The 19,173-nt window shown below is 39.9% G+C and overlaps 1 protein-coding gene across 5 annotated transcripts in view; it reads right to left on the minus strand.

Annotated features, from left to right (window-relative positions):
* PARD3B (par-3 family cell polarity regulator beta) overlaps positions 1–19,173 on the minus strand; it is a 429,076-nt gene that overhangs the window by 109,340 nt on the left and 300,563 nt on the right. The gene's annotated exons all lie outside the window — the stretch shown is intronic.

The raw sequence follows: 19,173 nt of genomic DNA on the forward strand, positions 1-19,173 counted from the left end.
TATATTCTGAGTACAAAACTAGACAGTTCATAAGAGCTCTTTTTTAAAGTACTTCTGGGTTTTTCTTTCTGCCTATTAATATACTATCCTGTAATATTTATGCTGTGAAAGTCCTCCGGAGACCCCAATCAGTTTGGGGGTCCCACTGTTCTATACACTGTACAAATATGCACAGCATAAGTCTGCTTTACACAGCCTATAAAAGGTGAATGAACTGGGGAGCTACGTATCATTTCTGATGGAGCTAGACAGAATACTGGGGTCAAGTATGTCAAATATGCTCATGAATTATGGCCCAAAAAGTATAAAAACCTCCTCTTCCCCAATCTGAAATTCTCAGTTCCACAAGTAAATGATCAATATGTGTCTTCCCGTGCAAATTTATGTGTCCTTGCATGCATGACAACAATGTAAAGAAAAGTAATGATTTCTTCATTAAATATACCATGCTGCAAACTAATTATTCTGACTCAAAACTGCAAACTCTTCTGTGAAAGTCTGCAGCATTGCCTTGGTGATCTTTCTTTTACCCTTTTTATTTTTCACGTCAGCCCAAACTGTCTCAAGTGGAGTAGCTGAACTCCTGTGCATACACTTAAGCTGTAAATCATTGACTTTAGGTTTCTCCTCTGACCAAAGCAGAAATCTTGCAAATACTCTGTCAGACTTGTAAGTCAATAACCCAAATTTTTTGTGAATTTAATCAGTAAGCCTGAGCTTGTGATCAAATTAAGTTCTTCAGGACTTCACAGCAAGTCTTCTAGACAATAAGAACTTGGTTAGAAAGGGAATGATGAGCATGACAGATAGACACATAGCATTCGGTGCTAATGAGATTGGCACATACTACAGGTAATAACATGAGATGCTTTATTGTGGCTCTGCAATGGACCCTGCTGGGGAGTATGAAGAGTCGTATCTCAGTGCATGGTTTTCTCTTCTTTTTTCTTATGTGTGGTAATAGATACAGATGGTGTCTTACATTCTTTGAGGGATCCTTTGATCAAAAGATATATACACCTCATCTACAAACAATCTTCAATTATTTTTTTTATGGTCCCTACTCATTACAGTGCTTCCAGAAAGACAGCAGATACTTTCCATGCTTTTGCTTTTCCTGAGTATAGAGCAGCATACTGATTCCACCACTGCTGTCTAAGTGCCAGCAGTCCCAAGAGACTGTGGAGCCACAAACCCTGTCAGAGTGTGATGGTGGCAGTGAAGGCAGCAGTTGGGAAACACAAGAGAGACAGAGGTTGTATGTACGGAGTGAGAAGATACAAAGTGAGAAGAGCTCACAGATATGAGATGACCCAGGTGAAAAAGAAAAGCTAGATGAAACTCTGCATATATTGTTCTCTACAGAGATGTCAGGCAGCCTGGGGATCAGCAACAGCAGGCTGCACCCGAAACACCCCTGCTTTCTAACACTTGCACATTCTGCAAAGGTCTCATGGCAGTTTTCTCAAGAGAGGCTGTATTAGCACTTGCATCTTGGTCATAATCCAACTCTGGTACTTTTTTTTATATTCAGGCTGCCCGCTTTTCTCCCACAGCTTCAATTATGGGTTTGTGGAGTCTCATATTCGACTGTAGTACATATTGATTTTGAAAACATTATTCTTGGGCATTTTGTATTGCTGCAGGGAGTTGAAGTTGTATATGTTGCATACTCAAGAGAAATGTAAAAAAAAAAATCTTTAACATACGTCCCTTTCAAGTCTAGGTATTATTTCTTGCTTACCAGGGAAATACATTTTAAATAAAATAAAAGTGACAATTTTGATTGTAATAACTGCCAACATGACAACTCTCAGCAAAAATAGTGCTGTTTGCTGGTAGAGCTGCTCTTGCCATAAAATTGGCAAGTTCCAGTGTAATTATAATTGGGAATAGTGAGTTGGCCTTGATGAAAACAACTTTTGTGTTTTTTTTCTATTTTTGGCTTCAGATGGGATCTGTGCAGGCTTACAATTTTTACCTGTTACACTAAGTACACAGCATATAGCTCAAGGCTAGGGAAATGTTCAGATTTTTGGCCTCTTTTGCACATTGCTATACCATAAAAATCCATTCTCTTATTATTATTGTAATATGTTTTTCAGCTCAACAAAAATCTTGCACAAACATTAAAAAAAAGCAGCAAAAATTTAACACTGTTAAGAAAAGCAATATAGAGAAGACAGCATTAAACCACAAAAAACCCAGTATAATCTCTGCCTGAATTTATACACCCTGTCCTAAAATTTATGGTCTGCTCACTCACGTGTTCTAATTGCCATGGGCTTCCGATGATAAAATTAACTTCCACCCATTGTAATTTTGCATGGGTTTGTGCACTACAGGATTAATGGTTCTCTACTGCTTATAGGAACAACAGAAAAAAGAAGTAAGAGTACTTGCTGCCCAGCTGGGTTTGATCCAGTTCTCATTGGTATCAGTGTGAGGCCCTTCACTGACTTCAACAAGGACAGGATAAAATCTGTTGTCAAAATTATACTATGGAATTAATCAAATCCATATTAAAATTCTATGAAATCTGAATGGCTTTAGGATTTGAAGTTTCCAATTCTCCAGGCAACAAATAATTGGATTGCGTTAAAATCTGCCTTCATATTAATACTATTGACAGAAGAATAAAAACATTAATGAAAAAATATATGGCACACATTTTTAAAAAGGTCTGTTTTGCTACACTGTGCACAGCAAAATTATCTTCAACTTAATATGACAGAATTGGTACTCTGAAAACCTTATGTAGCAAATGGAGAAATATAACTAGAAGACCTGAAAACAAATGGATCAGCTGTATCCTCTCACATTCTATATCCACCTATAATCAGTTTATGTCAAATGAAGCCACATGTAATCACAACAACAGTAAGGAAATAAATCTGTATCTTCCCAGGTTGGTTGAGTGACTGCCCCAGTTCTCTGATTATCCACTGTAAATGCCTAGGAAGTACTGTTAAGGAAGTCAAAGCCCTAATAACCTTAGTATACTTTTCAGTTGAGAAAATTGTTATTCCAACTACTCAGAGCATGGTCCTCCTGTAAACAAAAGCATAAAGGGATTTTCTTTATGTGATCAGACCTCTGAGTACTTTATCCTTATTGGAAAAGCCCATATGCAACAGCTGAAAACATGCTGTGCAAGAGTGAGGAACGATCCTATTTCTATTGATTTCAAAGGGTGCCCTGCAAATAACCAACATTTTTCCCCTTAGAAGCATTAAATGAATGAAGTCTCTGAATATCAAATGTGTGTCTTCTTGTAGTATTTATTACCCTTCTGTTGGCTATAAGATTAAAGATGCTGCTTTTCAGTGCTTCCGAGGGATAAAATTAAAACAAACCTTCTATAGGCCTGCTCTGTTATACTTGGCATAAACGACTTACATGCAAGACCTAAAGCTGTGGTCATGGCAACACTTCGTTTCCGTGTGGAGCTGTGAGCTTCCAGATCTCAAATGTGTTGATATTTGCTTCAAGGATTAAAAAGTAGGCAGGTCTATAAAGTCCCAGACTTCTAAGCAGGAGAAACATCTGGTGGGTGGAACCCTAAGCAGCTTGCTGACTAAATTCAGCAATTTGGATTTCTAAGTTAGTTCAGTTGCCCTAGATCAGCAGGTGTCACTGCAGCTAAGAGGGTACATAATGGAACTGCAAACATCTGTGGGGAAATAATTCAAGAGGGCCTATGACACAGTCAAGCAAGATACAAAGCCTAACAACGTCATAAAATCTTGACATCTCCAGAAATGATCTGTAAAAAAACGGAGTGATTTGTAAAGTACATATAACAAAAGCCCTGGCTCCTAGTCATTTCACAGCAAATGGGGAAAAATGCCACGATTATTAAAGCAGCTCCCTTATGAAAGGCTAGAAGTAACCCTTAAAATTAAATTTAAATGTGAGTAAGAATGAATGAGTGAGCAAGAAAGATAAAGATACTAATAAGGTATGATTTTCAGGTCCACACAGGGACTATAAAAAGCTTATTAACTGCCACTACTGCCGTGTGCTTTAAGTTATTTTATCACTCAGCTTTACAGCAGAAGAAATACTCTAGAAACAGTGCCATGCTTTGATTAATCACTTTCATACATACACTTTTACAGAGTATTAAACATTGCCGTAAAGATCCTTAGTGAGACAGACTTGTTGGTGATTACAGGCCAGGCTAATTTTATATTTATGTTAATAGCAGCATTAATGAAATACATCTTTTTCATTTTTAGTGGCTCTCTAAATACCTAAAAGGCTTGTTATTAAATGTTTACTTATTGGGCAGGAGTATGCCATTGAGTACTGCATCAGTGGGACCAAGAGCTTTGCAACAGCTGAAAAAACTACAGAAAGAAGGAACATGTTTTGGCAAAGGATGTTTCGACATTTTGAGAACAGAGCACACATAGCAAGGGCTGGGCAACACTGTTCAAATCTTCACCAATATCCAAGAAGATGAAAGTACCTCCACGACATGAGTTAGAACTTCTGGTAAAAGGGCAGCTCTGCGCGGGGGCCTGGGAGCCGGGGGGGTGACCGCCTCTTTTCCTTGCCCCACTGCCAGCGCCCTGCTCCCAGTGAGTGGATCCCGTTCCCTCTGCGGAGGATTTAGCCCCAGCGACATCGAGATGCCTCAGTGTATGAGACCTACTGCAGCAAGACCTCCTCATGACAAAGCCTTGCCCAGGAGCAGGTTTTGAGCCAGCCTCCCTGCTTTGGCAGGGTGAGAGAAAAGCCCTGATAGGATGATGAACAGAGGAGAGGGCCATTTCAGCCCCTTCTGCTCCCTGCTCCCAGGTGGGTAGTGCCTCCAACTCTGGGGAAAGGGAGAGGAAGGGGTAAAATGGGAACATCGCCACTGGGCTGGGCAGTGCTGTGTACAACATCAATACTGTTTGGTACAGTTGGAATGAGATTTGGAAAAGTAAAGAAAAAAATCCACTTTTAACTAGATTTGGTGAGGTTTGCTTGCAAGAAAGTATTACAGGGCTAGTATGGTGCGTCCCTGTTCGCCCACCTGCTGGGGCTCACTCCCAGGGCAGCATCAAGCGAGAGGCAGGTGGCAAGAGCAGCAGCTTTCCGTAGTGAACAAGGCAGCTTAGGCAATCAAAAACAGCTCCCGTAAAAAGGGAAAAATGACCTAACCTCTGATTTATTATATCAATGGAGGCACGTGACAATTTGTTAAAATGGCCTGTGCTACAATTATTATTCGTGTTTTGCAAATGTAGTGAAACTTCATGAATATGAGTATCCTCATATTTAGCCATCTTCAAATTATTTTGGGACATAATCCACATTATTCTAACGCTGCGATCAGAGTTAATCTGGTTATGGTCAGCAGGAAAAGAGAAGGTTACATAGAAAATGCAAATATAAAGAAATCCACATTATTAACACCAATATATGTTGCTCCTGTTAGTTCAACATTAAGTGAACAAGTGCCTTTTTTTTTTTTCCCCTTTTAAATTTACTGTATCAAGCTGCTAGAGCTAGACTAAAATGACTGATCTTCCAGATCCAGTTTAATGGGAGTTAAACTTATCTTTTTTAACAACTCTGACTAAACACAACCTCCCCCCACCGTTTATTTCTTTGATGCCCAAATTAGCATCTTTTCTGCAGCATGCTGAATTAATTAGTACAGTGACAAAGAATTAGTCCAGATAGGATCAAAGCTGAAACCATATTTATCTGGAATTTGTAATTAAGAGCAGAGAGCATTAACCCTCAGCACTTCAAGGAGCTTTCCACATGGCATACTTAGTAAGCCTTCCAGGAGTTCATTCAAAATAAATCAACAGTGCAATTTTTTCCCCACTGAAGTTCTTCTAAAAGGAAAATAAATTTGCCATAAAGCCTGCTACAATGGGGAACTGCCTTTAATGCTTACCCTGTACATGCTACTCATTATATAACTTGTAGGCATCAGTAGAACAAAGCAAACAAAGCTGAGAAGAGACAGTTAATCACATTTGTATTAATGCTTGGATCATCACATTGTTCACAGACTTAAGGGCTAATGACAGAATTCACAGCGCCAAATCAGAGAAGCTGCTTGCTGTAACACCTCACAGGTAAATAATCTATAATCTTCACTGGAGAGGGTCACACGCAGAAACAAAATGTCAAACAGAAGCCTTAAATGACACAGTGAAGTTTACTCTGAGAGTATCAACCACGTGGACAGCAATAAAAGAAAAATCTTCATTGCTGGTATCACTGTCTCGGATATTATCTGTGTTTCAGTATGAGATAAAAGACTGGAGGCTGTTTGCCATGTGAAATGCAAGATGTTGCTCTTCTGCCTAGAAATTGCAGAACAAAGGCAATCTAAAAAATCATCCCAAAATCTTTTCATCCGTCATCTTTCCTAAGGCCTTGAGCCCCATATCTTTATCTTTTAAATGCAGAACTTGCTCTTAATTTAGATAGAAGTGAGTTACTGTAACTCATTCTGGTAATTAGGTATTAGGAAATCCTTACCAGTAGGACACTTCTGTCCATCTGTACCATATACCAAATCTTACTTCTGCAGCATATGAATAATCAAAGACAAAAAACAAGGAATGTGACGGTATCCTAAGACTTGGGCCACCTGAGTTAGAAGTGGTTGCTGCAAAACCACAAAGTCCATCTGCTGAACCAATGGAATGGAATAACTCTCACTGGCTACTATGTAAATATAGACAACAGAAGGCAGCTATGAAGAGTCATCCTTCATACTTCAAGGAATCTATTTTTAGAATGCATGCTGAGGTAGTCTGAGTGTTGGAGATAGTGTTTATGAAGAGGGGTCACCACTATTATTACCTGACCAGGAAAATCGTGATGTTGAACGGCAGCTGTGCGTCTGTTTCCACGAAATGACGCTTCAATCATCTGATGACCATGTTGCTGGTCTTTTTGGTCACCAGTACAAGAATTCTGCATCCCACATCACATACATCAAGAAAGAAAAAACTACAGTAATAGAGCACCGCTGTGATTTACAGTTTGATCAGAAGAAGGAAAAAATTGATTTATAGTCTGTCCAATGCAACAAGCCCTGCCTGCTTGTCTACCAGACTGTGGAACTACCCTCCACCCAAATAAGCAATTATTCTCATATATTGTTATTTTTCCCCTACTTTCACAGAGCATCAGCCATTTTCCCCTCTTGGTTCCACCCTACAGGCAAGTAATTTCTTCTGCAGTGAATACTAATTCTGTCCCAGACAGTGCACAGAAACATAGCTATGCCTACTCTGTATGGAGTCTGCAAGTGCCAACCCGCCAACCCCAGGGGAACATGACAATCACACCCATGTCTTGGGCATGGTAACTCCATACTCAAAGCAAAGGAAAAGGATCAAGAGTATTAAGTCCTTGACTCTGCTTTCTTAATTCCCATTTCATAGTCACCCATTTTCTCATCTCTCCACTAAAAGAAAAGAGCGCGAAGCAGGCAGTTAGCCTAGCTACTAATTTTCCCAGGAATGTGATATTCTCTGTTACATAGGAAAAAGACAAATGCAGTTTTTGACTGAACCTATTTCTCTAAGGTTCAGTCAGTAAGACAAAGTAGAAGACAGAGTCCCTGTGCAGTGTGCGGATGTTGCCAGCTGCCCCTCTGGAACTACTTGCTGATTTTGTGGTTTTCTCAGATGTTGGTTTGAAAATTCCACAGCCAAGTGAGAGTCAGCATGCCTCTGTGTCCCACCAGCACCTCCAACCCTCTGCAGGTAACTGAGAATGACTTGAAGGCAGGACAGGGAAAAGACCAACTAAAGGGAGCTAAAAGATAGCTCTGGGTGCCAAACTTGACAAGAACAGGCTGCTGAGTTTTTCCTTTTCTGTTTCATGCTTTCTCCTCATCTGTTGTGTGTCTCTTTCCCCTACTACTAGCCACACGACCCCAGAATTCACTAAACTATCAATTACATATGTATGTATAGAATATAAATGTATTATGCATGTTTATAAGGGGAAGGATGTTTCATTTTTCTCATATCATAACTCTCATGGTGTTTGATGCTTTTCTTAGCATTTCAGCTGAGGCATTATATGACAATCTCCGCTTGCACTGCAAAACTTTTTGCTCAGGCCTCTTGGCTATGGAAAAACAACGTGCAACTGTGACATTATCAGAACTATAGATACAAAACTCATGAGGCAAATTAAATACATCACATTTGCAAAACAAAACTGAAAACCTGCTACATTTGCACTCAGAGCCATGATACTTCGAGGTGTCAGACTTGCTAATCATCTCACCACCCCAGGACTCACCTTCTCAACCAAACCACGTGCCTTCCTCCCCTTACATGCCACAGTGGGGATTTGTTGGGTCTTATCTGACTTTCATGAAGCGAAACTGCTCATTGCAGGTTCAGACGAGATCCCCAGGAAAAACATGACCCTTGAAAAACAGAAGGAATACAGAGGACTCCCCTATGTTTCAACTGAGACAACACCCCAGCCTTCATGAAAGCTCCATTCTTTATGGGAATGTGGTAACATTAACGATCAATTAATCTTGAGCATATATCATTACATCCCTTCTACAAATGAAAAAATGAGGCATGAAGGGTAAAAATTACTTGCCCAGTATAAAAGGTCCTATTCTTTCCCTACTGATCACCTCAGAGCTATGACTACATTATCACCACATATCTACCTGCCTCATTTTCCACCCAGTTTGCTATGATGCTTTTTCCCCTTGACTATTCCCCCACATCTTCCTTAAGTTCTCCCCTCATTCATTTTCTTCTCTCCTAACACACTCACTCTCCCGCTCCTTGCCCTGCACTCCTTTCATATGCTCTCCTGCTGCACTGCTACAGAAATACCTCTTCCTGGAGATTTCTGCTGGAGACAGAAAAGGTGCACGAAAGTAATGTGTCTTGGGAATGAGCACTCTTCCCTCTGAGACACCACATAGCAATATGCAGTAGAGACATGCAGAGATCTCTGCAGTAGCTGAACTACCAAAATGGTCTCCACTCTTTCTCAGCAGGATGTATTAGCCTGTATTTGAGCTCTGCACTGCTCAGAGTGCTTGAGAAACTCTGAACTAAGAGACAGTACACAGTGAAGAGACTCTTTCGAAGGGAGACTTATAAGAGGGAGAGAGATGTTTCTTGAATAGGAAAGGGAGGTTGTAAAGGCAAAGAGAAAACCTATGATGACTTTTTTTTTAGGTTCCGCAATGAACTTCTAAGGTTGAAGCATCACAAATTCCACCCCTGTGCCCCTACTGTATAGCTGACATTTTTACAAAGCAGTAACATTCAAAACAATGCCAAAATAACAGTGGAGTTATATATACTGTATTTTAAAAGATGAGTTTTGGCATGATAAATAATAGATGGTTTTGATTTTTGAACTGTCACAATCGGTCCTTCTGATAAATAATACCTTCCCTCCCTGGCCTTGGCTATTGTACATTACTAATTAGACATAGTACTTTATGGTTAACATCCTTCCCTTCAGATTTATTATTAGCTTGTATATTCTTTTCAGTAGAATTGTGCTAATGGTAAGGTCTACTGGAGGCCAATTGCATGAAGCCACTGGGAGGAGAAATCTGTTTGCCTGTCAAAACAGTGGGTATCAATTAGAACTGTAAATGTGACTCCTTTAAGTGTCTTGGATAGTAGCAGAGATTTCCAGTGATGGATTAGGGGGTTGAATCACTTTCATACAGTACTAAAGCAAGCTTTCAGACAAACATCTGTCCACATGAAAGAAATTCACCACTATTTTTGAGCAAGTCCAGAAGAACCAGTCTGACCTGCCAAAATTCCCTCTGCTATTTTCCCAGAAACCCCAGCTTTAGAGCATTTTATGTGGCATACTGACAGAACTGATACTAGATTGTTCTGTGGTTTTCTTAGGAAAACTTGGCTTAGAATAGCTATAGCAACAGGAGAAAAACCAATGACGTTGCTAAAAGACATGATGCATCAAAAAAGAACACTGAAATAATGTAATTCCACCGTTCGCTGATTTGGGATACAGCCCGGGCACACAGATAGCAATTTCCCCTTTGATACAAGCACCCAGCTCTCATTAGCATCAGTAGGAGTTGTGTGGACATACTGATGGGAACACGTTCCCCCGTATTTTGCAGGAAATTAACACCACTCACTTGGGGACTGAAGGAGGCACTGTCTGTCACTCTTAGGCAGCCTCTCTGCCAGTTAAGCAAAAACCTCTGCCACAAATCTCAAGAGGAAGCTCTTCCCTGTTCCCCTCAGTAGAGCAAAACTGATAGGAAGCAAAATGTCAGGAGCTGGGAAGTGGTGATGTCCAGGAAAGATGAACTTCAGCCTGCCTTTGCCAAGACCTTTTGCCACTAGCTTTTTATGGATTTTGAAAACAGTTATTAGAAATCAAATTGATTAGTTATAGCTGAGTTTAAGCTTTAAGAATGATTTAGGAAAGTATTTTCAACTCTCATACATCATGGCTTTTTGGTTACTGGTTATTTTCAGCAGAGGTAATCCTAGATGGCATGTTAAAAACAAGTCAGCAAGACTGCTAACCCTCCAGGACTCCACTGCTAATTTCATGCCAAGAGAGTGACTAACCAATATAGGAAAAAGCAAACGACTCCACCAAACTCACAAAATGTGTCTCTGGCAGCTGAAGGACAAGGATTCAGGATGGGGAAGGTTTCATCCAGTTGCTGCACAACAGACTCTTTCATCAGGCTGGGAAACTAGACTGAACGTATTAAAATCCCTCCCTCAGTGCCACTTTATAAATAAAGAATAAATATCAGAACTAAGTGACTGAAATTGTTAGTCAATTACATGACCTACACAGCTCTGTCATATCTGCTTTCAATAGTATTGCTCATGAACTATGTGCCAGAAACTTTCTTTATAAGGTTTCAGTGAAGACCTGGCAATCATTTCTGTTTCTTGAATCTTAAAAGCAGTAATTCTGGAGCAATCAGAGAAATACATTTTACTGCACAGGGTCAGAGAAAATTGCTAGAATAGTGCTTAAAACCATGAAATACTTTTATTTTGCTGGCTATTACAACCACATAGCTTGAAGTTGCACAAACAATATAAACAGCCCAGATTTCCAAAACTTTTTCCTCCTTGCATATTTCTTGCCTTTCACACATTGACTCCCTACCACAGATGTTTATACACTATTTTTAGAAGAATTATTTGTTACTGGTGTTTATATTGTCAGCCTGTTAATTTTTGTGTGACAACATAGGGAAAAATCTCTCTGCTTCCTTGTTCAGATGCAGCGATGCTTTGTTCACCACACAAAGGCTTTGACTTCTTTTCTCCCTACCCCCACAGCTCCATGTCCTAAGGTTATATTCACTCATTCAACTATTTGCAATACCAAACCACTGGTGCTAATTTTACCTACTGACCAAAATGAGCACAGATACACTACAAATTCTGAACGTTATCATCTCCGTATAAAAAAGTCAGTCTGAAGAAAAACTTAATTATGAACTTAATTACATTAAATTCAAAGCCCATAGCAGCATAGAAGGCTGAAGCACACAGATGAAGTCTGTCACTCACTTCATTAAAACTTCTGCCACAAGAGCTGCCAGGTGAAAACAGTATCACTGCATGAATAAAAACTAAATGGTGTTGATTAAAAAACTACTCTAGGGTGCGTAGTCAGTCAGTGAAGTTAACTCTTTTTTGATTCTGAATCGAGTCTGAATGTATTAGTTATTAGCCATTGTCCATCAAATAATTTGTTGGGAAAAGCTCTGGTTTACAAGTTAACCATGAATTGAACACAATCAGTATTAATTACAATGAACATTCTGCTTATTCATCATTAAATGCAACTGATCACATGTATTGTTTTTACTTCTTAACTTGATAACTCATTGTTTAAAAACTACCTTTACAAGCAGAGGGGAGGCGAAGACACTCTGCACTTCTTGGACAAACATGTTTTGGCCACAGGCCCAAAAATTTACTGCATTAAAAAAAACCCACAACTGTATGAACACAAATTTCACCACATGAGTGCTCACAGTTGATGAATTACGTTTAGCTGAAAGTATTTCATCTGTAAAACAAACTAGAGACCTGACTGTGAAACAACTTAAGCATCTGCATTTCCATTTCTTTGGCTGTATCCTTGGTTTTCTATCATGGGAAAGACTGAAGAGAGTGCCTAATTTATCAACGATATATCACTCATTATTTGATGTCTCTATACCACTACTTCTTTCAATTTATTAGATACAACATTTAAAACAGATTTTTTCTCATGATAATTGAGTTGTCTTGGTACTCTCATATTATTGTTCTGCATCTAGACAACTGCACCAAAGATGTACAGAATTTTAGATGAAGCTGCATCATTGATTTATAGTGCCATGATGCTGTTATTTTGCCATGGTCTTATAATTAAAAAGCCCAGTGCCTGGCCAAAATTTTGTTTTTCTTCCATGGAAACAAAATGCTTTTACTCCTTTCCCTCCAGTCACACAATTTCCTGACATCTTCAATCTCACTTGTACATAGCTGTTCACTTGTACCACTGTCCCTTTTCCAGCTGTTGCTGAACAGACAAGTATCACTATAAATATAGTCCAGTGATCCTTGGAAAAAAGAAGCAACAGGATATAGGAATGTAAAGCACAAATCATGGTCAAATCCAAGGTCCTGAATTTAAATAACTGGAAAGCTGTACACCTGGAAAAAAACATTCCCTCAAGTCCACTTACAATAGCTGGAATTAACAACTGCATCGTTTGTGCTGTTAGACATACTTCCCCTAGCAATTAGCTGGCATATTCTCTAAATAAGCAGAGCAGTAAAATCCAGTTAATGCCCCAGTGCTGCTATAGGAAATCTTTAACAAAAATCACTAGTATTTAACAGATTGGTTGAAATTTAGTTACAAATAGGGGACTTTCATGTGTTGCAGAGGACAGTGAGAATTTTGTCTTACATAATGTGGTTAGTACTGTTTGAAACTGAAATGAAAAGGGAAAGGTAAAGAAATGGAGATACTTAAAGGTTCTCATCTTGCTCAAGAAATATCCAGAAGGTGGAATGGAGAGTCTGAGAAGCAAAATGGTTGGACAAGGGAAAAAAGTAAACAACAGATTCAACTGCACTAAGGTGCAAAATATTTTCCTTTTGTTGATTTGAATACAAAAGAACTCAGATGTGGTATTTGAGCTTAAACAAAAAAAGACAAGGAAAATCCCAAGATGTGGGATGTACAAACATCAAATACCTGTGTGACTTCTGCTGCGAAGATCCCTGGGGAAGAGAAAACACTAGTATCGAGATAGATGCCCAATATCACTAATGTCTGTACATTAAATATCTTGACCTGCAAGTTAATTTTATTTCTATTAACCACACTTTTAAAAAACATATTTAGTGGACACCACATTCCAATTTGTCTTATCAGCACAACTAGTCAAGAACAAATATACACAGAGGCCTGAACAATATCATACCCAGGAAATCCCTTCTCCTCTTCCCAGTAGTTACCCTCCTGAATGTGAGCATGACCTACAAGATAGAGCATAGGCTTTACGTGTCCTTGTGGTTCCAATCACAGCATGTGCTAAGAAATGTTCATTTCCTTGAGGCAGGGCCAACAGAGAAAGGTCTATTTCACTCTAGCCCATCTTTTTCATTCCCGCAGTAGATGAAGTGTTTACCATTTTACAGGCTGCTCGGAACAAATGCAAACACCATGTTTATCCTGTGGTATTCAAGTTGTCACACCAGAGAAACTCCATGTCTCTTTTCAAAAAAAGAAGGTATTTCTCAGATGCACTGTTTTCCCAAATATCAAACACAGAGAGGAAACTGATTGAAAATAATCTCAATGCAACTTTATCAAGCCATGGAAGAGAAAATTCCTTCTAAAAGGAAACCATTAAGATAAATCAGGAAAGGCCTCTCTTATCATCATTAAATAGTAACTTAAGCACAGGATTAAACTTAGCCAGATCACTTATGCTATTAATGACCTAATTTTTTGAACCAATCTTTATCATATCCCTTGATGTTCCAGAAATAAAGCAAGCTCTTAGACCCCTTCTCTCCTGAATTACAACCCTTTCCGAGAAACTGGTGTGTTCCTCCTTTTCTAAACCTTATAGAGTTAACCCCAAATCAGGACCCAAAAATAACTCAGCAACCTGTATTCACAAGAGGAAGAATCCTAAATTCTGCTTAAATTCCTTTTATTACTGGCCTTCACCACTAGCCTCTGGGCCCTTCTGTAGCCACCAAGAAGCTCCGTTCTTTGAGCTCTCCTTCCGGATCCAAACCATAATCTATTATTAACATTGTCTCGCCTAAACCTTTGCCATGTCTAAGCCACATTGCTGCAACACATCCTTGTCCTTGCACAGCATCTATAGAAGTCAGCTGGCATAGAGCTGAGTTCATTTGCTCACCTCTATTCTTGGCCCGTGGCCTTCAGGCTATTGGCAACTGTTTCGGGCTGGGAGCACGGCTGTCCACTAGAATGCTTTTCACTGGATACCTGTTCATCATGCTAAGACCAGCTAGGATCCTCCTCTTTGAGAGTGACTGGAACATTTCTTACTTGAGGACCAACATCAGTGAATAATACTGACTTGGAGAACTGTCAGGTCCAGAGTTCAGTGATATTCAGAGAAGAATATTTTCTTCAAATTTTTTATTTGTATTTTTGTGTATGTGGTAGAAGACAGAGAGGGGGAGAAGAGGGAGCTGACGCAGATCGATATTGCAGTCAGAAAGCATATGATAATGACTATGAAGAGGTTCAAAGCTTTCTAAAATTTTATAAGATGAACCACATAACAAGGTAGGTGCTTTAAAACAGCACTGATTTTAAAAGTGCAAGCTGTCCCCTTATTTCCTGGAAAGTCATCAAACACTAAGACAAAAAAGAAGGATGAACTCAGTGGGATAGCTCAGTGTTAAATAAGACCTAGTCTGGCTTCTCTCATGAATTCACTATCACATGAACCATGTGAGCTCTCCACTCTACCAACAGAGTAAAAGTTTAATCCATGTGAATAAGCTAATGGATCAATTTCTACAACTCTCTAAAGCTCTTTAAAGTCTGCAAAACCAGAAAAACTGATATTTTCAATAGGTTTTTGCCACAGGTGTGAAACATGCCCCTCTCCCCACCCCTTCTTAATTTTGCTTATATAGGGTGACTTCCAAAGGCACAAAGTTTGGCCTCCCCAAAGCTGCAGAAGCTGTCAGTTCTCTCCCACTGCCCCATAAGCTTTATAAGCTTTTGCACCAAAGCAAGAATGAGCTTTCTCCTGCAACATCTTAGAAAAGCGATTACTAAGAAAACAGTGGCACTTCTGAACCGGAATGGATAGCACCCTATAGCAACAGATCTTTTCCGTACTTGGGAAGAAGCCTCATCATCAAAAAGGACAAGCATGGATGACAGAAACTTCTTTAGCTGCCTGGGTCCTCAGGGCCCTGACTTCCTCCTGTTTCCGCCTGTCAGTCTCTCCCAGAACAAATTAAAAACAAAAAAGAAAACTCAGCACTGCTGCTGTGCACAACAAGGTTCAGCAAGCCTCCTGATCACCTGAAGAATGTGACAGCCCACAGGGTCAGAGGAGAGACAAAGCCTAGAGCATCAGTTGGAGTGTGGCAGCAAAGAGGCTGCCAAGGAAGGAGCAGGCTGCAGACAGAATCTCTCCCTGAGAACTTGATCTTCTGGGCAAAGGCTGGCAGGCTTGGGCTAAAGCTATGGTTGAGGTAACAAGCTATATTCGCTACTGTGAAATAAACAAATTTTCAGCTATGCTGCCTGCATACTGATAAAAAGTAATTTTTCCCTCCTCTCTTTATCAACAAAAATAAGTCAGTATTGGAACAAGTGGAACTAAACTCAGAATAAACAAGACTATTTTGATCTGACATTAATTGTATAGTAGAGCTTGTTTCATGCAATGAGCAAATTGTGCATGCCAAAGTTGAAGAAAAGTAAATATAATAAATATAGTCAGAACTTTTTTGTTCCCACCTACCTTTACTTCAAGAAATCCTTAGAACTTCTCATCTGAACTCTTAAAAAAACCCCACATATGCAAGACCGTATCTTGTACATTAACAGATTGAAAAACGATGTCGCAAGGCTGCTGCCCAATTCTCTTTTCCAGCATCCCTTTTCTAGGCAGACTGTATTCACAGTGGAAATGCCATCACTCCACTTTTATTCAATGCGAAAAATGTACATATACAAACCTAGAAGTCCATAATGCTCCGTTTGATAACGAAGCAGGGCAGGCAGACTGGACTATATTCCACAAATATAGCCTAGCTAGTAGTTTTTCCTGTTATTAACTCATTGGCAGTGTAGGATTTTCAAGAGCTCCAGAGAATCAGCTGCAGTTGTATAAAGGGGATCAGCACTAGCTGCTGCTGGGGATTTCTGTCCCAGTGCTGTCCCAGGAACATACTCCCTCCAGTTGCCTCAGATATCATTGTGCTTTGCCACTGCCACAGTTGCAAAAACAACCTATCCAGATCTTCCCCATCCCTATAATCCCAGTATCTTCTCCTTTGCATCTCAGCTCTAAAGCCACTAACACTCATGAGTTCCTCTTACTAATATTGAAGCTTGTGTTAAGTACTTGACCTTCCCTTCAAAGGATTCGAATGACCACCTGCCTGACACACATCTCAAGCCATTCTGCACAGCTCCAGCCAATACATGGCTCAGCACTTCAAAAACCAGGGTTGGCACAGCAGCACGAGCTAGCACACGAGAGCAGGGCTGCCAGCCAAGCCCACAGCGTGGCTACAGCCACTGACCAGTGCTATCAGCTCCAATTAACAGCAGTGCATACACAGGCACCTTGAACCAAGCAGTGCACATGCAGCCCAGCTGCAAATGTAGCTTTTCTCAACTCCCTTCTGAATTAAGAACAAACCAATTAGCCCAAAGAAGGCTCTGAGGAGAACCAACTCGAAAGTTATGACTTACAAGTGTCAGAAACAAACAAAATGGCTCTCATTCAAAACACTATTATTATCTCTTAGGTAGTTAGCCCTGACTAGTGTCAGGTACACAGGGAAGAATGGTAAAGACTGGTTTAGAAATTTAAAGAGTTACTCACTTCCTCCTGTCTAATTAAGAGTCAGTTAGTGACTACTGAAATTATAATCTCCCCTGACCCTCGCAGATGCAGAACACAACAAGGCAACAGAAGCAGAAGGAATGGGAAGCGAGGCGTGGTGTTCTCCATGGCAGGGAGCTGCTGGCTGGAGGCGCTGCAGGAAGCATCTCCTGACCCCCTCCAGCCAGGTGCCCACCACCATGGCACAGGGCAGCTAGCCACCTGGGAACCAGGGTCCTCCGTGGGGAGGAACTGGCACTTTTCTCGGGTACGTATGTGAATGTTTGCCTACTTAGCTATAAATATATTTAAATATGCACATAATTATAGCCATATGTAAATACTCCACATTTTGCAATACAAACTTATTTAAATATATCCATACTTAAATAAGAATCCCAAGTAGGAGACTAATTTCCCTCCTTTCTCACATCAGTGTGGGTCCAACCCAATTCCTGGCGAAACAAACAGGAATTTGTAAGTCGTCTTCACTGAGCATCAGATTAGACCTCAGAAGTCCCCCATGGCTCCCTCCTGTACATACACAATCAAAATTTTCTAACAGCTTAATATCCTGAGGCCACGTATTACAATGATCAGTTCAGACAAGGGAATATCAGGACACAGAGCCCTCGTGAGAAGAGAGGTCTGGGAGCTTCAAGCTAGTGAGAGGGGAGAGATTTCCTCCTGCGCTGCTTTCATCACGTACTTTTTCATCAGGTAAATATAAATAAGTAGCACAGCAGTTGTTTAGTGAGCAGCTTAGGGACATATTGTTCCCACTGTCCTAATTTTCCTGACACAATTGGTAAATTTAGACATCTAATTAACAGTCTGTGCCATTTATCAGGTTACTCATTGCTTTTTTTTTTTAAGGCCGTCAATTAAGCTTTCCATACCTTAGACATATTCTCCATCTCCAGACTGAGTCCTAGACCTCTCATAGAATGATTATAAATGCTTCTAACACATCCCCAGTCTGTTTATATGGGCTTTACACAGCCCCAGGGAGATGAACTAGGGTCATCTCTGAAGCTAGTTTCAAAGTAATACTGTAACACCTCTGCAATGTGTGGGATGGACCAGACCAAGCAGGAGAAAGAATGGAAGAGTTTACAGTTCATCTCTAAAAAGTCAGCTGGGGTACAGAGTCATCCAGTAAGAGCCATGTTATAAAAAAATCTGCATATTTGTTGACATTTTCATAATTATATTTGCAACTCTTACTTTGTAGACCTTGCTGTTCTACGTTTATAAATGCATATTCTTACCTTTGCGTATTTATCCTCTTTTGTGCTAGTAGCTCTTACCTCTAACACAGTAAGATTTTCCATATGAAATATTTAACCCTGGTAGTGACACTATTTGATTTCAAGTCCCTTTCATCACAAAAGGAGGAAAGGAAATTAAGAGTATTCAAACAAAAAGGAAGATCTTTTACAAGTTCATTGCCACACACAGATAAAAAAGCAGCTTGTAATGCTATGACAGATACACAAGTTTTGTTTGCAAAAGAGTCTTTGACCAGATCAACGCTGCAGGCCTGTGCTAACATGAACCCTCTCTAACAAGCAGTGCATTTATTATCACTTCTTTACCAAAGAATAACAATCGTGTAACATAAAGTATAGCCTCTCAATCGCTCTCCCCACACAGGCAGGCTAAAATGGGTCTTCTAGCTTACACTTAGCTAAAAAAATATAGCTAAATGTGTTTATGCATCAAATTTCTATGATGATATTCCAGTCTGAAAAAGGTAGATGCAGCATGAAAAAGAAAAGTCCCCAGAGAAAACCAGGTTCTCTACACCCCTGTTTTTTGCTCCTGGACCATCCAAGATAATTGTCAGATTACTACTACCAGAAGCAGGCAAAGGAAGAAAAAAACTCTGCAGAAGTATCTATTCATACCTGCTCAGATGAGACACAACGCATTTCTTTTTTCTGTCAGTAGTAAGAATCTAACTAAAACCGCAAAGGTAGTTACCTTAAGGGCCATGCCTTGACCACATGAAACCTGTTCACAGAAATGCAGGATACTAAAAATCAAAAATGCCTGCAATGAAT

The sequence above is a fragment of the Nyctibius grandis genome, chromosome 9 (genome assembly GCF_013368605.1).
Source record: "Nyctibius grandis isolate bNycGra1 chromosome 9, bNycGra1.pri, whole genome shotgun sequence".
NCBI classification, from domain to species: Eukaryota; Metazoa; Chordata; class Aves; order Nyctibiiformes; family Nyctibiidae; genus Nyctibius; species Nyctibius grandis.